Source organism: Bos javanicus, chromosome 5 (genome assembly GCF_032452875.1).
Source record: "Bos javanicus breed banteng chromosome 5, ARS-OSU_banteng_1.0, whole genome shotgun sequence".
NCBI classification, from domain to species: domain Eukaryota; kingdom Metazoa; phylum Chordata; class Mammalia; order Artiodactyla; family Bovidae; genus Bos; species Bos javanicus.
The window spans coordinates 23950183-23966423 of record NC_083872.1 but is presented as its reverse complement, the minus strand read 5'-3'; positions in this window follow the sequence as shown (position 1 = coordinate 23966423).

Sequence of the window (16241 nt, the reverse complement as noted above, 5' to 3'; positions counted from 1 at the left end):
TACAGATGAATGGATAAAGAAGATGTGGCACATATAGACTCAGCCATAAAAAGAATGAAGAACAAATTGAGTCAGTTCCAGTGAGGTGGATGAACCTACAACCTGTTATATAGAGTGAAGTAAGTCAGAAAGAGAAAAATATTATATATTAATACATACATATGGAATCTAGAAAAATGGTATTAATGAACCTATTTTCTTAGAAGGAATGGAGACGCAGATTTAGAGAATGGACTTGGGACCAATAGAGAAAGTAGCATCAACATATATACACTATCATGTGTAAAATAGATAGCCAATGAGAAGTCGCTATATAACACAGGGAGCCCAGCCTGGTGCTCTGTGATGACCTAGGATGTGGGGAGGGGAAGGAGACTCAAGAGGGAGGGGAGACAAGTATAATTACAGCTGATTCATGTTGTACAGCAAAAACCAACACAACATTGTAAAGCAAGAATCTACCAACTGAAACAGGAAACATGGACCTGATCCCTGGTCCAGGAAGATTTTATATGCCACAAAGCAACTAAACCCATGCTCCACAATGCCACAACTATGGAGCCTGCGTTTTAGAGTCAGCAAACCACAACTGCTAAAACTTCACTCCACAACTACTGAAGCCCACATGCCCTAGAACCTGTGCTCTGCAACAAAGAAGTCACCACAATGAGAAGCTCACACACCACAACTAGAGCGTATCCCCTGCGCACCACAACTAGAGAATGGGAGAAAATGGTGCAGCAATGAAGACCTGTGCAGCCAATAAATAAATAAATAAATATAAAAAAATAAAAGAGCCAAATACATTGTTATCCAAATTACTGCATACTAATTTCATATCTCAAAAACATTTCTAGATATCTAAAATGTCATGGTACAAGTTTTTATACTGACTGATAATACCAGGATACTGCAATTTATCAAAATTTGACAGCAATTGGTTTTTACTGAGCATGTGATAAAAATCATCTAGGGTATTTAGACTGAAAGAGAGATATGATCTCTGTCTTTTAGAGCTTAGAGTCTAGGTCAGTTCAGTTCAGTCACTCAGTCATGTTTGACTCTCTGCGACCCCATGGACTGCAGCATGCCAGGCCTCCCTGTCCATCACCAACTCCTGGAGCTTACTCAAACTCATGTCCATTGAGTTGGTGATGCCATCCAACCATCTCATCCTGTATCGTCCCGTCCCCTTCTCCTCCCACCTTCAATCCTTCCCAGCATCAGGCTCTTTTCAAATGATTCTGTTCTTAGCATCAGATGGCCAAAGTACTGGAGCTTCAGATTCAGCATCAGTCCTTCCAATGAATAGTCAGGACTGATTTCTTTTAGGATGGACTGGTTGGATCTCTTTGCAGTCCAAGGGACTCTCAATAGTCTTCTTCAGCACCACAGTTCAAAAGCATCAATTCTTCAGTGATCAGCTTTCTTTATATTCCAACTCTCACATCCATACATGACTACTGGAAAAACCTTACCTTTGACTAGATGGACCTTTGTTGGCAAAGTAATGTCTCTGCTTTTTAATATGCTGTCTAGGTTGGTCATAACTTTTCTTCCAAGGAGCAAGCTTCTTTTAATTTCATGGCTGCAGTCACCATTTGCAGTGATTTTGGAGCCCAAAAAACCAAAGTCTGTCACTGTTTCCATTGTTTTCCCATATATTTGCCATGAAGTGATGGGACCGGATGCCATGATCTTAATTTTCTGAGTGTGGAGTTTTAAGCCAACTTCTTCACTTTCATCAAGAAGCTCTTTAATTCTTCTTCACTTTCTGCTATAAGGGTGGTGTCATCTGCATATCTGAGGTTACTGATATTTCTCCAGGAAATCTTGATTCCAGCTTGTGTTTCATTCAGCCCAGCATTTCTCATGATGTACTCTGCATATAAGTTAAATCAGCAGGGTGACAATATACAGCCTTGACATACTCCTTTTCCTATTTGGAACCAGTCTGTTGTTCCATGTCCAGTTCTAACTGTTGCTTCCTGACCTGCATATAGGTTTCTCAAGAGGCAGGTCAGGTGCTCTGGTATTCCCATCTCGTTAAGAATTGTCCACAGTTTGCTGTGATCCACACAGTCAAAGGCTCTGGCATAGTAAATAAAGCAGAAGTAGATGTTTTTCTGGAACTCTCTTGTTTTTTCAATAGTCCAACGCATGTTGGCAATTTGATCTCTGGTTCCTCTGCCTTTTCTAAAACCAGCTTGAACATCTGGAAGTTCATGGTTCATGTACTGTTGAAGCCTGGCTTGGAGAATTTTGAGTATTACTTTGCTTGTGTGAGATGAGTGCAATTGTGCAGTAGTTTGAGCATTATTTGGCATTGCCTTTCTTTGGGATTGGAATGAAAACAGACCTTTTCCAGTCCTGTGGCCACTGCTGAGTTTTCCAAATTTGCTGGCATATTGAGTGCAGCACTTTCACAGCATCATCTTCAGGATTTGAAATAGCTCAACTGGAATTCCACGACCTCCATTAGCTTTGTTCGTAGTGATGCTTCCTAAGGCCCTTGACTTAGGAAGGCACTTGACTTCTCATTCCATGATGTCTGGCTTTGGGTGAGTGATCACACCACCGTGGTTATCTGGGTCATGAAGATCTTTTTTGTATAGTTATTTTGTGTAGTCTTGCCACCTCTTCTTAATATCCTCTCCTTCTGTTAGGTCCATACCATTTCTGTCCTTTGTTGTGCCCATCTTTACTTGAAATGTTCCCTTGGTATCTCTAATTTTCTTGACGAGATCTCTAGTCTTTACCATTCTGTTGTTTTCCTCTATTTCTTTGCATTGATCACTGAGGAAAGCTTTCTTATCTCTCCTTGCTATTCTTTGGAACTCTGCATTCAAATGGGTATATCTTTCCTTTCTCCTTTGCCTTTAGCTTCTCTTCTTTTCTCAGTTATTTGTAAGGCCTCCTTAGACAACCATTTTGCCTTTTTGCATTTCTTTTTTTTGGGGATGGTCTTGATCCTTGCCTCCTGTACAATGTCATGAACCTCCATCCATAGTTCTTCAGGCACTCTGTCTATCAGATCTAATCCCTTGAATCTATTTGTCACTTCCACTGTTTAATCGTAAGCTATTTGATTTAGTCATACCTGAATGGTCTAGTGGTCTTCCCTAATTGCTTCAATTTAAGTCTGAATTTGGCAATAAGGAGTTCATGATCTGAGCCACAGTCAGCTCCCGGTCTTGTTTAGAGTCTAGAGAAGAAAACAAACATAAACAAGGAAACAAATAAAAATAGTTATAAATTGTTGTAAGTGCAATAAAGGAAGAATGCTTTGATAAGAAAAAACAGGCCGGGGGCCAGAGCAGGGGAGCTGATTTCAGTAGACTCTTCAGAGAAAGCCTCTTTGAGGAGGTGACCTCTCTTATTTTGCTTCCAAGAAAAAAACTCACAGTAGTTATAAAACTGTACTATAGACATTTAAAAGATGGATAAGAAACCAGTTAAGAATTTAAGATATTAACATATCTAAAGATATTAGGTGGAGAAGGCAATGGCAACCCTACCCCAGTACTCTTGCCTGGAAAATCCCATGGGCGGAGGAGCCTGGTAGGCTGGAGTCCATGAGGTCGGTAAGAGTCGGACATGACTGAGTGACTTCACTTTCACTTTTCACTTTCATGCATTGGAGAAGGAAATGGCAACCCACTCCAGTGTTCTTGCCTGGAGAATCCCAGGGACGGGGGAGCCTGGTGGGCTGCCATCTATGGGGTCGCACAGAGTCGGGCACGACTGAAGCGACTTAGCAGCAGCAGCAGTAGCAAAGATATTAGGACTTGCTAAAATAAGTTCTTAGTTTCCTGCCATTCACAATAAAATAGAGAGCCTTTTGTGTTGTATAGTTCCCATCCGCAGAAGAAAGAAAACATACTGAGTCATCTAAAGAAAATAATATGTCTCTGACACTGGGGTCAATAGGAATTTATCATGATTCTTTATATAAGGAACATCAGATAAACTAATAAACTGTGATTTTCCTGTGTTGTTTTGTTCAGTTCAGTTCAGTTTAGTCACTCAGTCGTGTTTTGTAGAAGACCCCAAAATTTTCTTCAAGTGTACATTATTGGTATTGACCCAATATAAAGCCCAAGATAATAAATGACTTTCTGATGATGTAACCAAATGTAGCGACCATAAGAAACTAGTACATGGATCCCGCTTAGGCTTTCTTAAGTAGCCTAAGGGGCTTCCCTCATAGCTCAGTTAGTGAAGAATCCACCTGCAATGCAGAAGACTTGGGTTCAGTCCCTGGGTTGGGAAGATCTCCTAGAGGAAGGCATGGCAACCCACTCCAGTATTCTTGCCTGGGGAATCCCATGGACAGAGGAGCCTGGTGGGCTACAGTCTGTGGGGTGGCAAAGAGTCGAACGTGACTGAGCGATCAACACTTTCACACTTTCTTTCACTTTTCAAGTACTAGCTAGTGACACAACCTAAGGGCCCTACATGGCAAGATTTAACAGGTGAATTTTCTCTCTGCTGGATATCTACAGGGATGACATCATATATCATTGATTGAAGAGAAATGCATACACTTCAGATAGCAGACATAAAAGGATTTTCAACATTTTGTAATGAACAATTTAGTAGTTAACCTTCCATTCTTGTTCAAGCAAAGTGACATAGAAGCAAGCTATGCTGTTATCAGGGAAAAGGGTCAAAATGTTTCTCAGTGAACAACAAAAGAACATTTGAAGCCATTTAAGCATATGGCCAAGTATTTGGCTGAGACCACAAAATGTGATATCATAAAGCACAAAGGAATTATTTTGACCCTCTCCAAGACCCTAAGTATTTCTACTGCCAACTGGCCACAGTGACCACCAAAAGAGGTCACACAGACTTTGTACTGAGAATTATTTTCCAAGCAGAACTACATCATCAGGAGTCCGCCAGGATGCTTTATCATTAATGCACCATGTAGTTGAATGAATTAAGCTTTTATCTGGATTTATTTAATAAAGTCCATTTAGAGATTAGACAATGACTGCCAAATATAATGATTGTTTCAGCATAATTGATGCCAGGCTGTTCTTCCTGATAACACTCCTCCAAAAGGTTCAGCTGCATCTTAATAAAGCAAATATAACCATTAGTCAGAAGAATATAACCACGTTCAGAAGAGGGTACTTCCCTTCTTCCCCATCAATACTGATAAGTGGGCCTGCATCCACTCCATCCACTAGCTACAACAGGAAGTATAGAATTCTGGACAAACTAGAGCTGCTCTTCAGGGAGACTGCTGGTTTCATAAGGAAAAGAGATTAGCCATTACAAATGCTGATGGATTCTTGCTGTCTCTTCTCCGCAGATAATGAGAATATAAATGCTGGGATGCTTGGAGTACCAGTCAACTAACTATAAGTATGAGATGGGCTGAAACAAGCTTCTCTCCACCTCGTGACACTCTCCCATTGACCAGCCAAGTAGAAGGGAGGGGAGAAGACAAAATGAATAATGGACTGTGACCTACCTCACCCAATTCTTTTGACCCACAAAGATTTCTCCTAATGGCCTAAGAACATCAGATACGCAAAAAGAAAAGGAAACACACTGTTCTTAACCACTTTTGGGTAGTTTGTTCTCCTGAGTGACAGTTTTAGACTGTCTTCTCTTAGAGACAGAGAGTTAATTTTCCATTTTTGTGATCTCTCCTCAAATCATCAAGTTCTGTATACACAGCGTGTGCTCAGTAAATAAGTTTGACCAACAACATGACTGTTTTATTGGTTTCATTTTACACATAGAATGTAATATGGTACCTTGCAGTAGGTGCTCAAATATATGGGTCAGATGAAGGCAAAGACCAATGTATTACAACCACACTTCTTTTTGGTCTCCACTTGTGTACACTAAAGAGTGTAAAGCCAAAATGGATTAAAGACCTAAATGTAAGGGTGAATACTATAATACTCTTCTAGGAAAACATAGGCAGAACACTCTTTGACATAAAGCTCAGCAAGGTCTTTTTCAATCTACCTCCTAGAGTACTGAAAATAAAAACAAAAATAAAGAAATGGGATTTTATTAAAGTTAAAAGCTTTTGTACAGCATGGGAAACCACAACAAAAATGAAAAGACAACCCTCAGAATGACAGAAAATATTTGCAAATGAAGCAACTGACAAGGAATTACTCTCCAAAACATACAAACAGCTCATGCAGTTCAATATCAAAACCACAAACAACCCAATCAAAAAATGGGCAGAAGATTTAAATAGACATTTCTCCAAAGAAGACATACAGATGGCCAAAAAAGCACATGAAAAGATGCTCAGCATCACTCATTATCAGAGAAATGAAAATCAAAACTACAATGAGATAACACCTCACACAGGTGAGAATGACCATCAACAAATCTACAAACAATAAATGCTGGAGAGGGTGTGGAGAAAAGGGAACCCTCCTACACTGTTGGTGGGAATGTAAATTGGTACAGTAACTAGAGGGAACAGTGTGGAGGTTCCTTTAAAAACTAAAAATAGAGCTACCAGCAATCCAACTCCTGGGCATATATCCAGAGAAAACCATAATTCAAAAAGATACATACACCTCAATGTTCACTTCAGCTCTATTTACAACAGCCAGGACATCAGAAGCAACTTAAATGTTTGATGACAGAGGACTAGCTAAAGAAGATGTGGTACATATATACAATGGACTATTACTCAGCCATAAAAAAGAATGAAATAATGCCAATTATAGCAATGTGGATAAACCTAGAGATGGTCCTACTGAGTGAAAAAAGTCAGGCAGGGGAAGACAAATACCACATGATACTCCTTATATGTGGAATCTAAAAAAAGAGTACAAATGAACTTATCTACAAAACAGAAATAGAGTTACAGATGTAGAAAACAAATTTACAGTTACTGAGGGGTAAGGGGGGAGGGATAAACTGGGAGATTGGAATTGACATATACACATTACTATATATAAAATAGATGGCTAATAAGGACCCACTGTAGAGCACAGAGAACTCTACTCAATACCATGGAATGGCCTATACAGGAGAAGAATCTAAAGAAGAGTGGATGTATGTGTATGTGTAACTGATTTACTTTTCTGTATACCTGAAACTAACACAACATTATAAATCAACTATACAACAACAACAAAAATTTTTTTAAGAAAATAAAAAATTCCTATCAATAAATTTTTATGTAGCAAATTCTATAAGGGTTATATGTTATTACTGTAAGATTTTATTATGAGCCATAGTACCTGAAACTTTAAGAATGCTCCCAGAATTTTTTTTCTTTTCTAACTGTACTCTTTTCCCTAAGTGCTCTCAACCAACCCACTCCACTAAATATTATCTAAAGGTAAAAATATCTCCCAAATATTTGGCTCTGTCCTCATGTATCCAGCTGTCTACTTGACATCTCCACTTAGAGGTCAATAGGCAACTCAAATTTAATCTTTCTAAATCATATTTGTTGTCATATTTCCAATGTCTACAAGAGAATCTGACTCATGCAGGTGCTTATTAAATAGTTCTTGAATAAAGAAGTCAGTGAATCAGTTAGCTAATAAGCCTAGAATGCATTTATCCAGTTTCCCTCAACTGCTTTAACCTCAACTTTCAAAGCTAACAATTATTGAACATTTACATGGGCCAGGAACTATGGATATTCTTTACACATACCATTTCTAGTTTTATTCAATCCTTGCACACACAGATTACGAAATACAACTAGCCAAGTGGCAGAGCCAGAATTCAAATACAAATCAATCTTACCCCAAAGACCTAAGTCCCAACCTAAGCTAGGTTGCCTATTGATAGCATGCTCCCTTCAAATGGGTCAGGTTCCCTGTGAACATTCACCAGGAGAGTAAAGTCCTCAACTTAGAGCTCACATCCCTCTCCTATAAGATAACACAGATAATGTTCACTTGGAGGCACAAGGAGATCAAGGCTTGGCTAACATAAGAATGTTCTTCCTATGATGTACATCCTGCAGACACAGCAAGACTATCCAAAACAGCATTTGCCAAGTTAGCCCATTATTAAATGTCTGAAGCTTCTGCAGAACCTATGCAATGACTGTTACATGTTTTCTAAGATTTAGGTCTACAAAGTTAAACATATTTTTTACTGTACAGAAGGACTGGGTTCTCGTAAAGGTCAAGTGAGCCAGTAGGTTTCTCTCTCTTTGGAGACAAACTTGAGATATTTCACAGTGTGCATTAGTTATACAATCACAAAATTCTGGAAATGGAAAGGAACTAAGACAGGACCTCTTATTTCACAAAAGTTAAAAAAAAAAAAATGAGGCACCGAAGTGTAAACTGACTTGTAACTGCAGAGCTGGTAGCTGATAGAATGAAATTACATCATTTACCAAATTTAGTTCTCAATATGTATTATAACTGAGCAAGGACCCCTTCAGTCATTTTTATGGAGTCAATATTCATTACTTCTAACTTCTAAAATTATGCCAAGTTTATGATACTGACTGCCCATATTTTTTCCTAGACTTTGTATTTTATTTTATTTTAAAAGTTTCAGGTTATCAATCTCTCATGTAATAAACAATGGACATCATTCCTCCTTCGTGTCCTAGGAAAAAAATAACCAAAAAAATTATTATGTATTCTTGGTAAATAAACTCTTCAAAAATTGAATGTCACAATTGCAACTGGTGGAAGGCATTTCTAATTGGCTCCAGTTTCAGGAGGAAGTAATTGAAAGCTACCTTAAAGACTCTCCTCCATTACATGTGCCTTTTCCCTCTGCAGTTACTTTCTGAATTACAACTATAACTTTCTTCCCAGTCCAAAATGGTCCAACAGTCCAACAGTAGTTCAAGATGATGCGCTAGTGCCAAACTGAACTTAACTCTTCACTGTCTTCTTTAACATGTTTCACACAATTATCCTGATTCTCTAAGTTCTCAAACTTTATACAGCATCAGAAACACCAGGAGGGCTTACAAAAGCAAAGTGCTAGGTCCTAACCTCAGAGTCGGATCCGGTAGCTATGGGATGGGGCTCAAGAGTGGGAATTTGCTGTATGACTCCGAGAACTCAAACAGGGGCTCTGTGACAATCTAGAAGGGTGGGATGGGGAGGAACAAGGGAAGGAGGGGACATGGGTGTACCTCTGGCTGATTCTTGTTGATGTAACCACAAAATTCTGTGATTAAACCACAAAATTCTGTAAAGAAATTATCCTTCAATTAAAAAAAATAAAGTGAAAGAAAAAAAGAATTTACATTTCTAACGAGTTCCCAGGTGATGCTGTCTGGAGATCACTGTTTTAAATTTTGTGATAAACACATTTCCATCAAGACTAACCACACTGAAATTACTTCAGATGGATTTTTATATTCCTGGATTAATTCTAGAACACAGAGAATGGTGACTTAAAATCCAGATGCCAGATCCATGTCTTCCACAAAAAAGAATATTCAAAACCTTCTTGCTGAATTCTTTTACTCAGAAAACATAACTGTGGGTTACTGTCAGGGATGGTGGTAGTGGTTTAGTAGCTAAGTTGTGTCCAACTCTTGTGACCCTATGGACTGTAGCCTGCCAGGCTCCTCTGTCCATGGGCTTTCCCAGGCAAGAACATTGGAGTGGATTTTCATTTCCTTCTCTAGGGGATCTTCCCGACCCAGGAATGGAACCCATGTTTCCTGCATTGCAGCAAGTGCTTTTACCATTGAGTCACCAGGGAAGCCCTATTATCAGAGATTACCATGAAAATTAGCTATCGACTGCAGATTAGTGCTTTGAAAAATAATGAGTGTTATTGTTGCAGGGATGACACCACCCTTATGGCAGAAAGCAAAGAACTAAAGAGCCTCTTGATGAAAGTGAAACAGGAGAGTGAAAAGTTGGCTTAAAATTCAACATTCAGAAAACTAAGATCATGCCATTTGGTCCCATCACTTCATGGCAAATACATGGGGAAACAGTGGAAACAGTGACAGACTTTATTTTCTTGGGCTCCAAAATCACTGCAGATGGTGACTGCAGCCATGAAATTAAAAGATGCTTGCTCCTCGGAAGGAAAGTTATGACCAACCTAGACAGCATATTAAAAAGCAGAGACATTACTTTGCCAACAAAGGTCCATCTAGTCAAAGCTATGGTTTTTCCAGTAGTTATGTATGGATGTGAGAGTTGGACTATAAAGAAACCTGAGCACCAAAGAATTGATGCTTTTGAACTGTGGTGTTGGAGAAGACTCTTGAGAGTCCCTTGGACTGCAAGGAGATCCAACTAGTCCATTCTAAAGGAAATCAGTCCTGAATATTCATTGGAAGGACTGATGCTGAAGCTGAAACTCCAATACTTTGGCCACCTGATGCGAAGAACTGACTCATTTGAAAAGACCCTGACGCTGGGAAAGATTGAAGGTGGGAAGAGAAGAGGATGACAAAGGATGAGATGGTTGGATGGCATCACCAACTCAATGGACATGAGTCTGAGTAAACTCCAAGAGTTGGTGATGGACAGGGAGGCCTGGCATGCTGCAGTCCATGGGGTCGCAAAGAGTCGGACACGACTGAGCAACTGAACTGAACTGACTAAAGATTCTACTAAGCATTTTCTATTTCATAATTTATCCTACTGAACAAAGAATTTTTACCCCTGTTCAGTCCAGACCTGGCTCTGTTGCTTAGCAATGGGCTCCATGAACCTTTACAGTATTGTGTTTTCCTCTTCAAAAAGGGACAGTGTGCCACAGGAACTTTTTAACTTCCCCAGAGTGCTCCCACAGAAAAGGATTAATAATCATTTTGTATTTAATCTAGCAGACAAAAATTCTCAAGATGAGAAGCTTTCTTTTACAATGTTTTAAAATGCACTATGCTCTTTCTTCAAATTGAAGCTCTTTGATTCACAGTCATCGCAGTAACTTCCGGAGGGATTCATCTTTCTGACAAAGAAGCATCAGTCCATCAATACATATTTTAGACTGCCTCGTCTGTGTTCAGCTTTGGGCTGGGCAAGTGAGAGATTCAAAAGACACATAAAAGAATATCTGTGGACACACTCTGTACATTGTAAAGGAGCAGGTTTAGACGTTAAGATAGTATCTCCTTCATAAGATCAATGATGCATGAGAGATTAACCCAGAAGAAACACTAGCAAACTATACAAGACAGTATGCTATTGACTACTAAATGATGAGGCACTCCACCAAAAGCCTTTTAAGAATTTAGAGAGGGTAGAAGCTAATAATAAGAAGAGCTGGCATTTATCAAGTGCTTCCCTATAGGCACTTCAAATGCATTATCTATTTTAATTGTCACAACAGTCCTGTGAAGTCAGAATTATTATCATCCTCATTTTCAGATGAGAACACTAAGGCTTAAAGGTTAATTAGCTCATGAGTAAACAAACCTAGGTCTGAGTTAAGTAAAGGAGAGAGCTTTGTGGAGTGTGGCTACACAGAGACCCAGCCACCACACTGCCCTTTTCCCTGGCATCTGTCTGCACTATTCATAAATGCAAGGCTTAATTCCAGGCCAGTGTTCCTCTGAGAAAAGATTTAAGCTCTAATTCATGCCTATAAACCTCTGTGAATGAATACCTGTCCCTTCCAACCTTTCAGCCAACAGGAAGTCCTCTGGGACAGAGTACAGAAGGAGGATTTCTTTTTATGTATATTATCTTCAAGCAATGAGTTCTGTAGCATGATACGTGATTTGTATAGTAGTAAGCATGTTGATCTACAAAAGCATACCCTGTTTTCATACTAAGCCGAATCACATCTACCTTTCAGATTTGAATCATTCAGCATCTCTATCCAAACAAACTTTCTCCTCAATTGTATTAATAATGCCTGAGCCTATTCTGATGAAACTTTTTAAATTCAATGGTTCATTGAAATTTACCTCCAGCTCTATCTTGAAGTGTCCCAGACTCTTCAAATAACAGTAGACAATGTCACCCCTGACACTCTGCCCCCATTCTCCACACATACTCAGAAAAACACACAAGACAAGTAGTTGTGTTTTCCAGGAGGTTTTTGAAATGGAGGCTAGACAGACTGTATCCCCTCACCACTATACTTGGAGTGAGGGGGTGTGTCAGGGCAAAAGCCAAACTCCAGGCCTGCGACTGTGTCAATTGCCTTAAACTGTCTCTGAAAGCATTGTTCAAAGTAGAGGGGAAAGTGCATAAATGGTTAATATTTAAACTGACTCCTGGGACTTCCCTGGAGTCCAGGTGATTAAGACTCTGCATTTCCATAGCCATGGGTGTGAGTTGATTCCCAGTCAGGGAACTGAGATCCTACATGCCACATGGCACAGCCAAAAATAAATAAGTAAAGAAGTAAAATTGAAGATAAACTGATTCCCAAGTCCTAGGTTTGGGAGTGAATTCCTAGGTCCTAGAACTATTTCTGCCCAAGTCCTGAGGGTTTTTGTTGTTGTTAAGTTGCTAAGTTGTTTCTGACTTTGCTTGTGTCTGTACAGACCCCAAGGACTGCAGCACACCAGGCTTCCCTGTCCTTCACAATCTCCTGGAGTTTGTTCAGGCTCATGTCCATTGAGTCAGTGATGCCATCCAACCATATCATCCTTTGTTGCCCCCTTCTCCTCCTGCCCCCAATCTTTCCCAGCATCAGAGTCTTTTTAAAGTCTACAACATGGAAAGAATGGAAAAGAATGAAAAAACTCTGACACTATCCAGTATTGTCCAGGATGTAGTGAAATGCAAACTCTCACACACAGCCAGTGAGAGAGTATATTAGCACAACCTCTTTGGAGAGCAGTTTGGTACATGTCACATTCCATCATACAGAAATTCTCACATGTGCAAAACACATGTTCATTGCAGAACTGTTTACAACAGTGAACTACTGGAAACAACTAAACCACCCACCAGCATAGTAAGTAAATAAAATGTGGCACATTCATAAAATGTACTATAGCAGTAAATAGGAGTAAACTAGCACTATGTATTAAGATTGAGCCTCCACAAAATTCTAGCAAACAGAATTCAACAACATATTAAAAAGATCATACATCATGACCAAGTGGGCTTTATCCCAGGGATGCTGGATTCTTCAGTATTCACAAATTGATCAATGTGATACACCATATTAACAAATTGAAAGATAAAAACTATATGATTATCTCAATAGATGCTGAGAAAGCATTTGACAAAATTCAACACCCATTTATGATGAAAACTTGCCAGAAAACAGACAAAAGGAATATACCTCAACATAATAAAAGCCATCTATGATAAATCCACAGCAAACAATATCCTCAATGGTGAAAAATTGAAAGCATTTCCTCTAAAGTCAGGAATAAGACAAGGGTGCCCACTCTCACCACTACTATTCAACATAGTTTTGGAAGTCTTAGCCACAGCAGAGAAGAAAAAGAAATAAAAGGAATCCAGATTGGAAAAGAAGAAGTAAAAACTCTCACTCTTTGCAGATGATATGATCCTCTACATAGAAAAGCCTAAAGACACCACCAGAAAATTACTAGAGCTAATCAATGAATATAGTAAAGTTGCAGGATATAAAATTAATACACAGAAATCCCTTGTGTTCCTATACACTTACAATGAGGAAACAGAAAGAGAAATTAAGGAAACAATCCCATTCACCATTGCAATGGGGGAAAAAAAAACATAGGAATAAATTTACCTAAAGAAACAAAAGGCCTATATATAGAAAACTATAAAACAATGACAAAAGAAATAAAAAATGACTCAAATAGATGGAGGAATATACAATGTTCATGGATCAGAAGAATCAATATAGTGAAAATGAGTATACTACCCAAAGCAATCTATAGAGTCAATGCAATCCCTATCAGGCTACCAGCGGTATTTTTCACAGAACTAGAACAAATAATTCCACAATTTGTATGGAAACACAAAAAAACCTCAAATAGCCAAAGCAATCTTGAGAAAGAAGAATGGAACTACAGGAGTCAACCTGCCTGACTTCAGACTATACTACAAAGCTACAGTCATCAAGACAGTATGGTACTGGCACAAAGACAGAAATATAGATCAGTGGAACAAAATAAAAAGCCCAGAGATGAATCCACGCACCTATGGACATCTTATCTTTGACAAAGGAGGCAAAAATACACAATAGAGAAAAGACAATCTCTTTAAAAGTGGTGCTTGGAAAACTGGCCAACCACCTGTAAAAGAATGAAACTACAACACTTTCTAACACCATACACAAAAATAAACTCAAAATGGATTAAAGATCTAAATGTAAGACCAGAAACTATAAAACTCCTAGAGGAAAACATAAGCAGAACACTCTCTGACATAAATCACAGCAAGATCTTCTATGACCCACCTCCCACAGTAATGGAAATAAAAGCAAAAATAAACAAATGGGACCTAGTTAAACTTAAAAGCTTTTGCACAATGAAGGAAACTATAAGCAAGGTGAAAAGTCAGCTTTCAGAATGGGAGAAAATAATAGCAAATGAAAAAACTGACAAAGAATTAATCTCCAAAATATACAAGCAGCTCATGCAGCTCAATACCTAAAAAACAAATGACCCAATCAAAAAATGGGCCAAAGAACTAAACAGACATTTCTCCAAAGAAGACATACAGCTGGCTAACAAACACATGAAAAGATGATCAACATCACTCATTATCAGAGAAATGCAAATCAAAACCACAATGAGGTACCATCTTACACCGGTCAGAATAGCTACAAATAATAAATGCTGGAGAGGGTGTGGAGTAAAGGGAACCCTCTTACACTGTTAGTGGGAATGCAAACTAGTACAGCCACTATGGTGAACAGTGTGGAGATTCCTTAAAAAACTGGAAATAGAACTGCCATATGACCCAGCAATCCCACTACTGGGCATACACACCAAGAAAACCAAAATTGAAAGAGATATGTGCACCCCAATGTTCATTGCAGCACTGTTTACAATAGCTAGGACATGGAAACAACCTAGATGGCCATCAGCAGAGGAATGGATAAGAAAGTTGTGGTACATATACAAAGGAATGTTACTCAGCTACAAAAAAGAAATCATTAGAGTCACTTCTAATGATGTGGATGAAACTGGAGCCTATTATACAGAATGAAGTAATTCAGAAAGAAAAACACCAATACAGTATATTAACGCATATGTATGGAATTGAGAAAGATGGTAATGACGACCCTATATGCTAGACAGCAAAAGAGACACAGATATAAAGAACAGACTTTTGGACTCTGTGGGAGAAGGCAAGAGTGGAATGATTTGAGAGAACAGCATTGAAACATGTGTATTACCATATGTGAAATAGATGACCAGTTCAAGTTCGCTGCATGAAACAGGGCATTCAAAGCCAGTGTACATGGTGGGAGGGTGTACACGGGGGGACACATGTACATCCGTGGCTGATTCATGTCAATATATAGCAAAACCACCACAATATCGTAAAGTAATTAGCCTCCAATTAAAATACATAATTTCTTTTTTAAAGATTGATCTCAAAAATACAGTGTTACCTCTGTTATATTTAAAATGGACAAGCAACAAGGACCTACTGTATAGCACACAGAATGCTGCTCAATGGTTTGTGGCAGCCTGGATGGTCAGGGAGGTTAGGGGAGAATGGATACATGTATATGTATGACTGAGTCATCTTCAACATTCACCTAAAACTATCACAACATTGTTAATCGGCTATGCGTGCAGTGTTAAGTCACTTCAGTTGTATCGGACTCTTTGCAACTTTATGGACCATAACCCACGAGGCTCCTCCATCCATGGGATTCTCCAGGGAAGAAAACTGGAGTGGGTTTCAATGCCCTCCTCCAGGGGATCTTCCTGACCCAGGGATCAAAGCAACATCTCTTACATCTCCTGCATTGGAGGTATGTTCTTTACTACTAGTGCCACTTCGGAAGTCTCATTAATCAGCTATATCTCAATACAAAAAAAAAAGTTTGTTTAAAAAAAAAGACTTATTTTAGATTTAGGTATTTTTATTTTAATATTATGTTACTCTTTAGCATACAGAAAAGGAAAAGAAAACTGAAATAAAACTATAAATTGATAAATAAAATTAAATAAAAAATTTTTCTCAACCTTCAAAAATAATACAGTGTTGCATGAAGATAAAAGCAAGTTAAAGAATAATATTGTAAGGTACCACTGTATAAATCTTAAGGAAAAAAACAAAACATACATACAGAAACATCTGTGTTGTTTATCATGATTATGTATAAGTTAAAGTATTTTAAAATGGCTCGGAAGGATATATACCAAATTCATA